The sequence below is a fragment of the Cryptomeria japonica genome, unplaced genomic scaffold (genome assembly GCF_030272615.1).
Source record: "Cryptomeria japonica unplaced genomic scaffold, Sugi_1.0 HiC_scaffold_254, whole genome shotgun sequence".
Lineage (NCBI taxonomy): Eukaryota > Viridiplantae > Streptophyta > Pinopsida > Cupressales > Cupressaceae > Cryptomeria > Cryptomeria japonica.
The window spans coordinates 37,501-49,041 of NW_026729076.1; positions in this window are offsets into that span (position 1 = coordinate 37,501).

The window sequence follows — 11,541 nt, forward strand, 5'->3', positions numbered from 1 at the left end:
AAGAGATAGCAATCGAGGTGTGCGGTGGGAAGGGCCCAGCAGCCAGAATGCATGAAGCGACGGATGAAGCAGTGATGACAACCGGGCTGTGAGGAGAGGAGGGATGCAGCCAAGAAAGCAATCAGGGCTCGAGGCAAGGGATGCATCAAGGATAGCAATCATGTTGTGAGGCGAGATTCCAAAGGCTAAACGTGAGAGGCTGCAGGGTCGACTCAGAGAGGTCTATGCATGTGAGAGGCTGAAAGCAAGGTCGACTCGGAGCGGTCTATGCATCGGGCGCGCTTGGGGCGACTACCAGTGCCAACCCCTTATCCCGCGACGCGTCCGACAAAGAGAACGTTCCAAGGCGGCAGAGGAGGTTACCAGCCGAAGGATGCAGTAGCAATAACAGGTATAGTTCCGCGGCGGCCGAGAAGACTCACCGCATAGGAATCGGGATGCGAGGCGAGGGATGCGGCGGGAAGGCCCCGACGGCTAAACGGAAGAGGCTACAGGGCCGCCTCGGAATGGTCCAAGCATCGGATGCGATTGGGACGACTACCAGTGCCAATCCCTTATCCCGCGATGCGTCCGATACACAGATAGTTCCAAGGCGGCCGAGGAGCCTCACCGCATATCAATCGGGGTGCGAGGCGAGGGATGGGGCGGGAAGGCCCCAACGGCTAGACGGAAGAGGCTTCAGGGCCACCTCGGAATGGTCCAAGCATCGGACGCGCTTGGGGCGACTGCCAGTGCCAACCCCTTATCCCGCGATGCGTCCGATACACAGATGGTTCCAAGGCGGCCGAGGAGCCTCACCGCATAGCAATCGGGGGTGCGAGGCGAGGGATGGGGCGGGAAGGCCCCAACGGCTAGACGGAAGAGGCTTCAGGGCCGCCTAGGAATGGTCCAAGCATCGGACACGCTTGGGGCGACTACCAGTGACAGCCCCCTATCCCGCGATGCGTCCGATACGAAGATGGTTCCAAGGCGGCCGAGGAGCCTCACCGCATAGCAATCGGGGTGCGAGGTGGGGGATGCGGCGAGATGGCCCCAACGGCTAGACGGAAGAGGCCACAGGGCCGCGTCGGAATAGTCCAAGCATCGGACGCGCTTGGGGCGACTACCAGTGACAACCCCTTATCCCGCGATGCGTCCGATACGAAGATAGTTCCAAGGCGGCCGAGGAGCCTCACCGCATAGCAATCGGGGTGCGAGGTGGGGGATGCGGCGAGATGGCCCCAACGGCTAGACGGAAGAGGCTGCAGGGCCGCCTCGGAATAGTCCAAGCATCGGACGCGCTTGGGGCCACTACCAGTGACAACCCCTTATCCCGCGATGCGTCCGATACGAAGATAGTTCCAAGGCGGCCGAAGAGCCTCACCGCATAGCAATCGGGGTGCGAGGTGGGGGATGCGGCGAGATGGCCCCAACGGCTAGACGGAAGAGGCCACAGGGCCGCCTCGGAATAGTCCAAGCATCGGACGCGCTTGGGGCGACTACCAGTGACAACCCCTTATCCCGCGATGCGTCCGATACGAAGATAGTTCCCAGGCGGCCGAGGAGCCTCACCGCATAGCAATCGGGGTGCGAGGCGAGGGATGCGGCGAGATGGCCCCAAAGGCTAGACGGAAGAGGCTGCAGGGCTGCCTCGGAATAGTCCAAGCATCGGACGCGCTTGGGGCGACTACCACTGCCAACCCCTTATCCCGCGATGCGTCCGATACACAGATAGTTCCGAGGCGGCCGAGGAGGTGGGGGATGCAGCGAGATGGCCCCAACGGCTAGACGGAAGAGGCTGCAGGGCCGCCTCGGAATAGTCCAAGCATCGGACGCGCTTGGGGCGACTACCAGTGACAACCCCTTATCCCGCGATGCGTCCGATACACAGATAGTTCCGAGGCGGCCAAGGAGCCTCACCGCATAGCAATCGTGGTGCGAGGTGGGGGATGCGGCGAGATGGCCCCAACGGCTAGACGGAAGAGGCTGCAGGGCCGCCTCGGAATGGTCCAAGCATCGGATGCGCTTGGGGCGACTACCACTGCCAACCCCTTATCCCGCGATGCGTCCGATACACAGATAGTTCCAAGGCGGCCGAGGAGCCTCACAGCATAGCAATCAGGGTGCGAGGCGAGGGATGCGGCGAGAAAGCCCCAACGGCTAGAGGGAAGAGGCTTCAGGTCCGCCTCGGAATGGTCCAAGCATCGGACGCGCTTGGGGCGACTACCAGTGACAACCCCTTATCCCGCGACGCGTCCGATACACAGATAGTTCCAAGGCGGCCGAGGAGCCTCACCGCATAGCAATCGGGGTGCGAGGCGAGGGATGCGGCGAGAAGGACCCAACGGCTACACGGAAGAGGCTTCGGGGCCGCCTCGGAATGGTCCAAGCATCGGACGCGCTTGGGGCGACTACCAGTGACAACCCCTTATCCCGCGACGCGTCCGATACACAGATAGTTCCAAGGCGGCCGAGGAGCCTCACCGCATAGCAATCGGGGTGCGAGGCGAGGGATGCGGCGAGAAGGACCCAACGGCTACACGGAAGAGGCTTCGGGGCCGCCTCGGAATGGTCCAAGCATCGGACGCGCTTGGGGCGACTACCAGTGACAACCCCTTATCCCGCGACGCGTCCGATACACAGATAGTTCCAAGGCGGCCGAGGAGCCTCACCGCATAGCAATCGGGGTGCGAGGCGAGGGATGCGGCGAGAAGGACCCAACGGCTAGACGGAAGAGGCTTCGGGTCCGCCTCGGAATGGTCCAAGCATCGGACGCGCTTGGGGCGACTACCAGTGACAACCCCTTATCCCGCGACGCGTCCGATACACAGATAGTTCCAAGGCGGCCGAGGAGCCTCACCGCATAGCAATCGGGGTGCGAGGCGAGGGATGCGGCGAGAAGGACCCAACGGCTAGACGGAAGAGGCTTCGGGTCCGCCTCGGAATGGTCCAAGCATCGGACGCGCTTGGGGCGACTACCAGTGACAACCCCTTATCCCGCGACGCGTCCGATACACAGATAGTTCCAAGGCGGCCGAGGAGCCTCACCGCATAGCAATCGGGGTGCGAGGCGAGGGATGCGGCGAGAAGGACCCAACGGCTAGACGGAAGAGGCTTCGGGTCCGCCTCGGAATGGTCCAAGCATCGGACGCGCTTGGGGCGACTACCAGTGACAACCCCTTATCCCGCGACGCGTCCGATACACAGATAGTTCCGAGGCGGCCGAGGAGCCTCACCGCATAGCAATCGGGGTGCGAGGCGAAGGATGCGGCGAGAAGGACCCAACGGCTAGACGGAAGAGGCTTCGGGTCCGCCTCGGAATGGTCTAAGCATCGGACGCGCTTGGGGCGACTACCAGTGACAACCCCTTATCCCGCGACGCGTCCGATACACAGATAGTTCCAAGGCGGCCGAGGAGCCTCACCGCATAGCAATCGGGGTGCGAGGCGAGGGATGCGGCGAGAAGGACCCAACGGCTAGACGGAAGAGGCTTCAGGGCCGCCTCGGAATGGTCCAAGCATCGAACGCGCTTGGGGCGACTACCAGTGACAACCCCTTATCCCGCGACGCGTCCGATACACAGATAGTTCCGAGGCGGCCGAGGAGCCTCACCGCATAGCAATCGGGGTGCGAGGCGAGGGATGCGGCGAGAAGGACCCAACGGCTAGACGGAAGAGGCTTCAGGGCCGCCTCGGAATGGTCCAAGCATCGGACGCGCTTGGGGCGACTACCAGTGACAACCCCTTATCCCGCGACGCGTCCGATACACAGATAGTTCCGAGGCGGCCGAGGAGCCTCACCGCATAGCAATCGGGGTGCGAGGCGAGGGATGCGGCGAGAAGGACCCAACGGCTAGACGGAAGAGGCTTCAGGGCCGCCTCGGAATGGTCCAAGCATCGGACGCGCTTGGGGCGACTACCAATGACAACCCCTTATCCCGCGACGCGTCCGATACACAGATAGTTCCGAGGCGGCCGAGGAGCCTCACCGCATAGCAATCGGGGTGCGAGGCGAGGGATGCGGCGAGAAGGACCCAACGGCTAGACGGAAGAGGCTTCAGGGCCGCCTCGGAATGGTCCAAGCATCGGACGCGCTTGGGGCGACTACCAGTGACAACCCCTTATCCCGCGACGCGTCCGATACACAGATAGTTCCGAGGCGGCCGAGGAGCCTCACCGCATAGCAATCGGGGTGCGAGGCGAGGGATGCGGCGAGAAGGACCCAACGGCTAGACGGAAGAGGCTTCAGGGCCGCCTCGGAATGGTCCAAGCATCGGACGCGCTTGGGGCGACTACCGTTGCCAACCCCTTATCCCGCGATGCGTCTGATACACAGATAGTTCCGAGGCGGCCGAGGAGCCTCACCGCATAGCAATCGGGTTGCGAGGCAGATTATTGGGAAGGGAACCCCCTGGGATGCGGCTCAAGCAGTGCCCAAAGGGACTGGAATGCGGAATCACATCGAGAGACCCAAATGCTATACGAGGGCTCAAATCGAATTATCGATTTGGCCACGACATGGACGCATCGGAACGACTACCTTTGCCGAACCACTCGCAATTGCATCCATACCGAAACCAATAGACATTTCCGTTAGAGCCCTCGCATAGCATTCGGGAATCTCGCATGCCCCTCTAAATCGACCAATGCTGGCGCTCAATGAAAATCCGAGCGCTACCACCGTTCGAGCGCCAGCATTGGTCGAGTTAGAGGGGCACGGGGGAGAATGCTCCAGTCAACACCTCCCCTATATAAGTTATTTGTCCGATTCTCGCACAACCGTAGTCTGCCTCGTCGAATCAAACAACGGTCCCAGATTCCGACTTCCGTTCCGTAGAGACCCAAAAGCTAGATGGAGGCTCGCAAGAAAGAGAGTCGGCGCATAGCAATCGGGTTTCTCGAACGTTTAGGGACCGAGCTCACTTGCGGATAGGGCAAAATCCGCCAAGCAACCCAAAAGCTAGACGGGGGCTCGAATCGAATCGCCTAGGCGGCCACAACAACGACGTGTTGGATCGACTACCAGTGCCAAACCATTCAGCAAGACTAGTCTGTGTCGAGGCCGGATAGAGATTCTCAGAGAGCGCCCGCATAGCATTTAGGAGACCTGCCGCGTCCCTCACACTCGACAAATGGTGGTGCACGTTTATAAATCCGAGCGATCCCAACCCTTTCAAGCACCAACATCGGTCGAGATAGAGGGGCACGGAGGGGGCTGCGTGAGACAACACAGTCCCCTATATAAGTTATTTGTCCGATTCTCACACATCCGAAGAATGGTCATCAAATCGGACAACAGCCCAAACTTCCGACTTCCGTCCCAGAAAGCCCAAGAGCTATCTAAAACGTTCATGGCCGGAACTCGATCGCGGCTATACCAGTCCGCCAAGCAACCCAAAAGCTAGACTGGAGCTCTAGTCGAATCACCTCTGTGGCCATTGCAAGGACGTGTTGGAGCGACTACCATTGCCGAACCATTCCGCAGGTCGAGTCCATACCAAGGCCGCATAGAGATTCACGATGAGCTCCTGCATAGCAATCAGGAGACTTGCCGTGTCCATCACAATCGATAAATCCTGGTGCAAGATTTTTGCATCCGAGCGCTCCAACCAGTCGAGCACCAGCATCAATCGACATAAACGGGCACGGGGGGAGGATGCTCGAGAACACTACCTCCCCTATATAAGTTATTTGTCCGATTCTCAAGCAGCCGAAGTCTGGTCATCGAATCGGGTCAAAGACCACAACTTCCGACTTTACCCACAATGCAAGTCATCGAATCGAACATCGGCCCCCGAGTCGGACTCCATGCGTATGTCAGGTCATCGGACCCAAATTCCGCCTTCCTGCGCATGGCGGGCCATCAATATCAACTCGGTCATCGGACCCAAACTCCGCCTTTTTGCGTATGGCACGCCTTCAAATCGGTCATCGGACCCAAATTCCGCCTTCCTGTGCATGGCGGGCCATCAACATCAACTCGGTCATCGGACCCAAATTCCGCCTTTCTGCGCATGGCACGCCATCAACTCGGTCATCGGACCCAAATTCCGCCTTCCTGCGCATGGCAGGTCATCGGACACAAATTCAGACCTCGCCAATATGCCTACGTATCGAATCGGTCATCGGACCCAACTTCCGACTTCATCCATACTGTAGGGTCTTTGAGGTTGGCGCGGTGCGCTCAACCCAGGGAGTCGACCCATCGAAGCATACACCTCCCCTATATAAGCTATTTGTCCGATTCCCACACCTGTGTAGTTTGCACCTCTGACCAGGACATCGACCCCAACTTCCGAACTCGACTGCAACGACGGCACCAGCGCCTTGGTGCGCACCTTGCGACGCACAGTCCCAACATTCGCCTTCCTGCACATGGCAGGTCATCGGACCCAAATTCCGACCTCGCGAGTATGCCTACATATCGAATCGGTCATCGGACCCAACTTCCGACTTCATCCATACCGTAGGGTCTTTGAGGTTGGCGCGGTGCGCTCAACCCGGGGAGTCGACCCAACGAAGCATACACCTCCCCTATATAAGCTATTTGTCCGATTCCCACACCTGTGTAGTTTGCACCTCCGATCAAGACATCGACCCCAACTTCCGAACTCGCCTCCAACGACCGAACCAGCGCCTTGGTGCGCACCTTGCAACGCACAGTGCCAACATTCGCCTTCCTGCACGTGGCAGGTCATCGGACCCAAATTCCGACCTCGCGAGTATGCCTACATATCGAATCGGTCATCGGACCCAACTTCCGACTTCATCCATACCGTAGGGTCTTTGAGGTTGGCGCGGTGCGCTCAACCCGGGGAGTCGACCCAACGAAGCATACACCTCCCCTATATAAGCTATTTGTCCGATTCCCACACCTGTGTAGCTTGCACCTCCGATCAGGACATCGACCCCAACTTCCGAACTCGACTAAAAAGACCGCACCAGCGCCTTGGTGTGCACCTTGCAACGCACAGTGTCAACATTCGCCTTCCTGCACATGGCAGGTCATCGGACCCAAATTCCGACCTCATGAGCATACCTACTAATCGAATTGGTCATCGGACCCAACTTCCGACTTCATCCATACCGTAGGGTCTTTGAGGTTGGCGCGGTGCGCTCAACCTGGGGAGTCGACCCATCGAAGCATACACCTCCCCTATATAAGCTATTTGTCCGATTCCGACACCTGTGTAGTTTGCACCTCCGCTCAGGACATCGACCCCAACTTCCGAACTCGCCTGCAACGACCGAACCAGCGCCTTGGTGCGCACCAAAAGTGCGCACTTTTGGAGGGCACTTTTGTGCGCTCCAAAGGTGCGCACTTTTGGAGGGCACTTTTCTGCGCTCCAAAGGTGCGCACTTTTGGAGGGCACTTTTTGGAGGGCACTTTTCTGCGCTCCAAAGGTGCGCACTTTTGGAGGGCACTTTTCTGCGCTCCAAAGGTGCGCACTTTTGGAGGGCACTTTTTGGAGGGCACTTTTCTGCGCTCCAAAGGTGCGCACTTTTGGAGGGCACTTTTTGGAGGGCACTTTTCTGCGCTCCAAAGGTGCGCACTTTTGGAGGGCACTTTTTGGAGGGCACTTTTCTGCGCTCCAAAGGTGCGCACTTTTGGAGGGCACTTTTCTGCGCTCCAAAGGTGCGCACTTTTGGAGGGCACTTTTTGGAGGGCACTTTTCTGCGCTCCAAAGGTGCGCACTTTTGGAGGGCACTTTTCTGCGCTCCAAAGGTGCGCACTTTTGGAGGGCACTTTTTGGAGGGCACTTTTCTGCGCTCCAAAGGTGCGCACTTTTGGAGGGCACTTTTGTGCACTCCAAAGGTGCGCACTTTTGGAGGGCACTTTTCCTGTGCTCCAAAGGTGCACACCTAGGTGAGCACCTTCGACCACACCTTGTAGCACACCAAACTCTGACTTTCGACTTCATCCGCAATGCAGGGTCTTTGAGGTTGGCGCAATGCGCACAACCAGGGGAGTCGACCCATCAAACCCAACACCTCCCCTATATAAGCTATTTGTCTGATTCTCATACATGCGTAGCCTGCAGGAGCAATTAGGACATCGACCCCAACTTTCGGCTTCTAAACGAAAACAAGGTCTTTGAGGTTGGTGTAATGCGAACAACTAGGGGAGTCAACCCATCAAACCCAACACCTCCCCTATATAAGCTATTTGTCTGATTCTCATACATGTGTAGTCTACAGGAGCAATTAGGACATCGACCCCAACTTTTGACTTCTTAACGAAAACAAGGTCTTTGAGGTTGACGTAATGCGCACAACCAGGGGAGTCGACCCATCAAACCCAACACCTCCCCTATATAAGCTATTTGTCCGATTCTCATACATGTGTAGCCTGCAGGAGCCATTAGGACATTGACCCCAACTTTTGACTTCTTAACGAAAACAAGGTCTTTGAGGTTGGCGTAATGCGCACAACCAAGGGAGTTGACCCATCAAACCCAACACCTCCCCTATATAAGCTATTTGTCTGATTCTCATACATGTGTAGCCTGCAACAACGATTAGGACATCCACCCCAACTTCTGAATTCGTCTGCGTTGACCGCACCAAAGGTGCACGCCTTGGTGCTCACCAAAATCCGACTTCCGACTTCTTCTGCTATGCGGGGTCTTTGAGGTTGGCGCAGTGCGCACAACCAGGGGAGTCAACCCACCGAATGCAACACCTCCCCTATATAAGCTATTTGTCTGATTCTCATACATGCGTAGACTGCAGCAATGATTAGGACATCCACCCCAACTTTTGACTTCTTAAACAAGACAGGGTCTTTGAAGTTGGTGCAGTGCACACAACCAGGGGAGTCGACCCATCAAACGCAACACCTCCCCTATATAAAGCTATTTGTCCGATTCTCATACGTGTAGTCTGCAGCAGCGATTAGGACATCGACCCCAACTTCCGAATTCGTTTGCATTGACCGCACCAAAGGTGCACGCCTTGGTGTGCACCCTGGAGTGCACTTTGGTGCTCACCTCGGTGCACACTTTGGTGTGCACCAAAGGTGTGCACCAAAGGTGCGCACCTTGGAGCGCACCAAAGGTGTACACTTTGGAGCGCACCACATAGGGTCTTTGAGAGGTTGGCGCAGTGCGCACACCAAGGTGGGTGTTGAGGTGCGTGCCGAGGTGGGTGGGTGCTAGGGTGCGCTCCATGGTGGGTGCCAGGGTGGGTGCGTGCTAGGGTGGATTCCAAAGAGGGTCATAGGGTGGGTGCCAAGGTGGGTTGGTGATATAGTGGGTTCAAAGGTGGGTACTAGGGTGGGTTCCAAGGTGGGTCACAAGTTGGGTGCCAGGATGCGTGGGTGTTAGGTTGGGTGCCAAGGTGGGCTCCTGCGTGGGTGGGTGCTAGGGTGGGTTTCAAGGTGGACGCGAGGGCGGGTGCCAAGGTGGGTAACAAGTTGGGTGTTAGGATGGGTGAGTGCTAGAGTGGGTGCCAAGGTGGGTGGGTGCTAAGGTGGATGCCAAGGTGGTTCACAGGGTGGGTGGGTTCTAGGGTGAGTTCCAAGGTGGGTCACAGGTTCAGTGCTAGGGTGGGTGTCAAGGCGGGTGTCGAGGTGCCTGGGTGCTAGGGTGTGGATGCCAATGTGGGTCATAGGGTGGGTACTAGGGTGGGCTGCAATGTGGGTGCCAAGGTGGGTAACATGCTCGGTGGGTTCTAAATTGGGTGCCAGGGTGGGTGTGCACCCACCTTGCCCGAGGTGGGTGCCAAGGTGCCAGTGTGGGTGGGTGCTAAGGTGGATGCCAAGGTGGGTGAGAAGGTGGGTGATAGGTTGAGTGGTAGGATGGGTGGGTGCCAAGATGGGTCACAGGGTGGGTGCAAGGGTGGGTAGGTGCTAGGGTTGGTGTCAGGGTGGGTGGGTGCTAGGTTGGGTTCCAAGGTGGGTGCGAGGGTGAGTGTCAAGGTGGGTCACAGGTTAGGTGCTAGGATGGGTGAGTGCTAGGGTGCAAAGGTGCCAGGGTGGGTGCTAGGATGGGTCGATGCTAGGGTGAGTGGCAAGGTGGGTCCACAAGTGTCAAGGTGGGTGCCGAGGTGGGTGCCAAGTCGGCGACTGCTATGGTGGATGCCAAGGTGGGTCACGGGGTGGGTGCCAAGTTGCTAGGTTGGGTTCCAAGGTGGGTGCCAACGTGGGTGCTAGGGTGCGTGGGTTAAAGGGTGTGTCACAACGTGGGTGCCAGGATGGGTGCGCACCCACACTGGCCAAGACGGGTGCGGGTGCAAGGTTGGGTTCCAAGCCCGGTCACAGGCTGGGTGCTAGGATGGGTGGGTGCCAAGGTGGGCACCAGGGTGGGTGCACCCACCCTGGCCAAGGTGGGTCACGGGGTGGGTCCTAGGGTGGGTAACGGGGTGGGTACTAAGGTGCGTGCCAAGGTGGGTCATAGGGTGGGTGCCAAGGTGGGCACCAGGGTGGGTGTGCACCAACCCTAGCCAGGGTAGGTCACGGGGTGGTTGTCGGGGTGGGCGTCAAGGAGCCAAGGTGGGTGGCAAGTAGCCAAGTTGCGTGCCAAGGTGGGTGTCGGGGTGGGTGCCAAGGATCCAAGGTGGGTGCCAAGGAACCAAGGTGGGTGTCTGGGTGGGTGCCGAGGTGGGAGCCAGGGTGGGTCCCAAGGTGAGTGCAAAGGTGGGTGCCAGGGTCAAGGTGAGTGCCAATGTGGGTTCCAAGGTGCCAGGGTCAGGGTGAGTGCCAATGTGGGTTCAAAGGTGCTAAGTTGGGTGCGAGGTTGGGTGCGAGGGTGGGTGGGTGCCAAGGTGTGCTAGGTGGAAGCCCGGGTGGGTCGGCATCCCATGGGTGTCGAGTTGGGTGCCTGATGGGTGCTTCTTGTCAAGTTTTAGTCGTCGGGACTCATTTCGAGCCTTAGAGGTCGTTTCTTGTCCGGTTGCCCTGTCTTCGACCTGGGAACCCAATTTTGGTCCTCGGGTCCCATTTTTTTTTGTCTCGCATCCCACTTTTGGCCTGTGGCCTTTTCGGGGTCGATTCTCGTTTTGGGCATCAGAGCATGTTTCTTCTCCTAAAACCCAATATTTGTTTATTAAGTCTCGGAACACATTTTTGTTCTCGTGGACCCATCATGGGTCTTGGAACGCATTTGTGGTCCTTGGGTCCCATTTTGCATCCCGAAACTTGTGTTTTGGTGCTTGATCCCTATTTTGGGTGCCCACCTTGCACCAAGTGCGCACCCGGGGCAAACCGAGCGCCTTGGTGCACCGGGGCAAGATCGAGCGTGCACCCGAGGCGCCCCGAACATGCACCAAGGTGCACTCGGCCCACATGTGAGCGCAGGTCGTTGCGCCCGAGGTGGTGTGTGGGCACCGCGTTGCAGACGGGACACTGCACGCACACGACGCCCCCTCCAGGTGCACGCACGTAGGCCGGGCCGGGTGCACACCCGACGCCCTAGCAAGGTGCGCGCACCCGGGCAGGGCTCACACTTGGCGAACGGGGCGCACTTCGCGAGGGAGGGTGTGCACCTCGACGGGGGTGGGTGGCCGGGGTGGATTCGCACGTGGGTCGCGGTTTGCTAAGTACACACTGCGACAAGCTCATAAC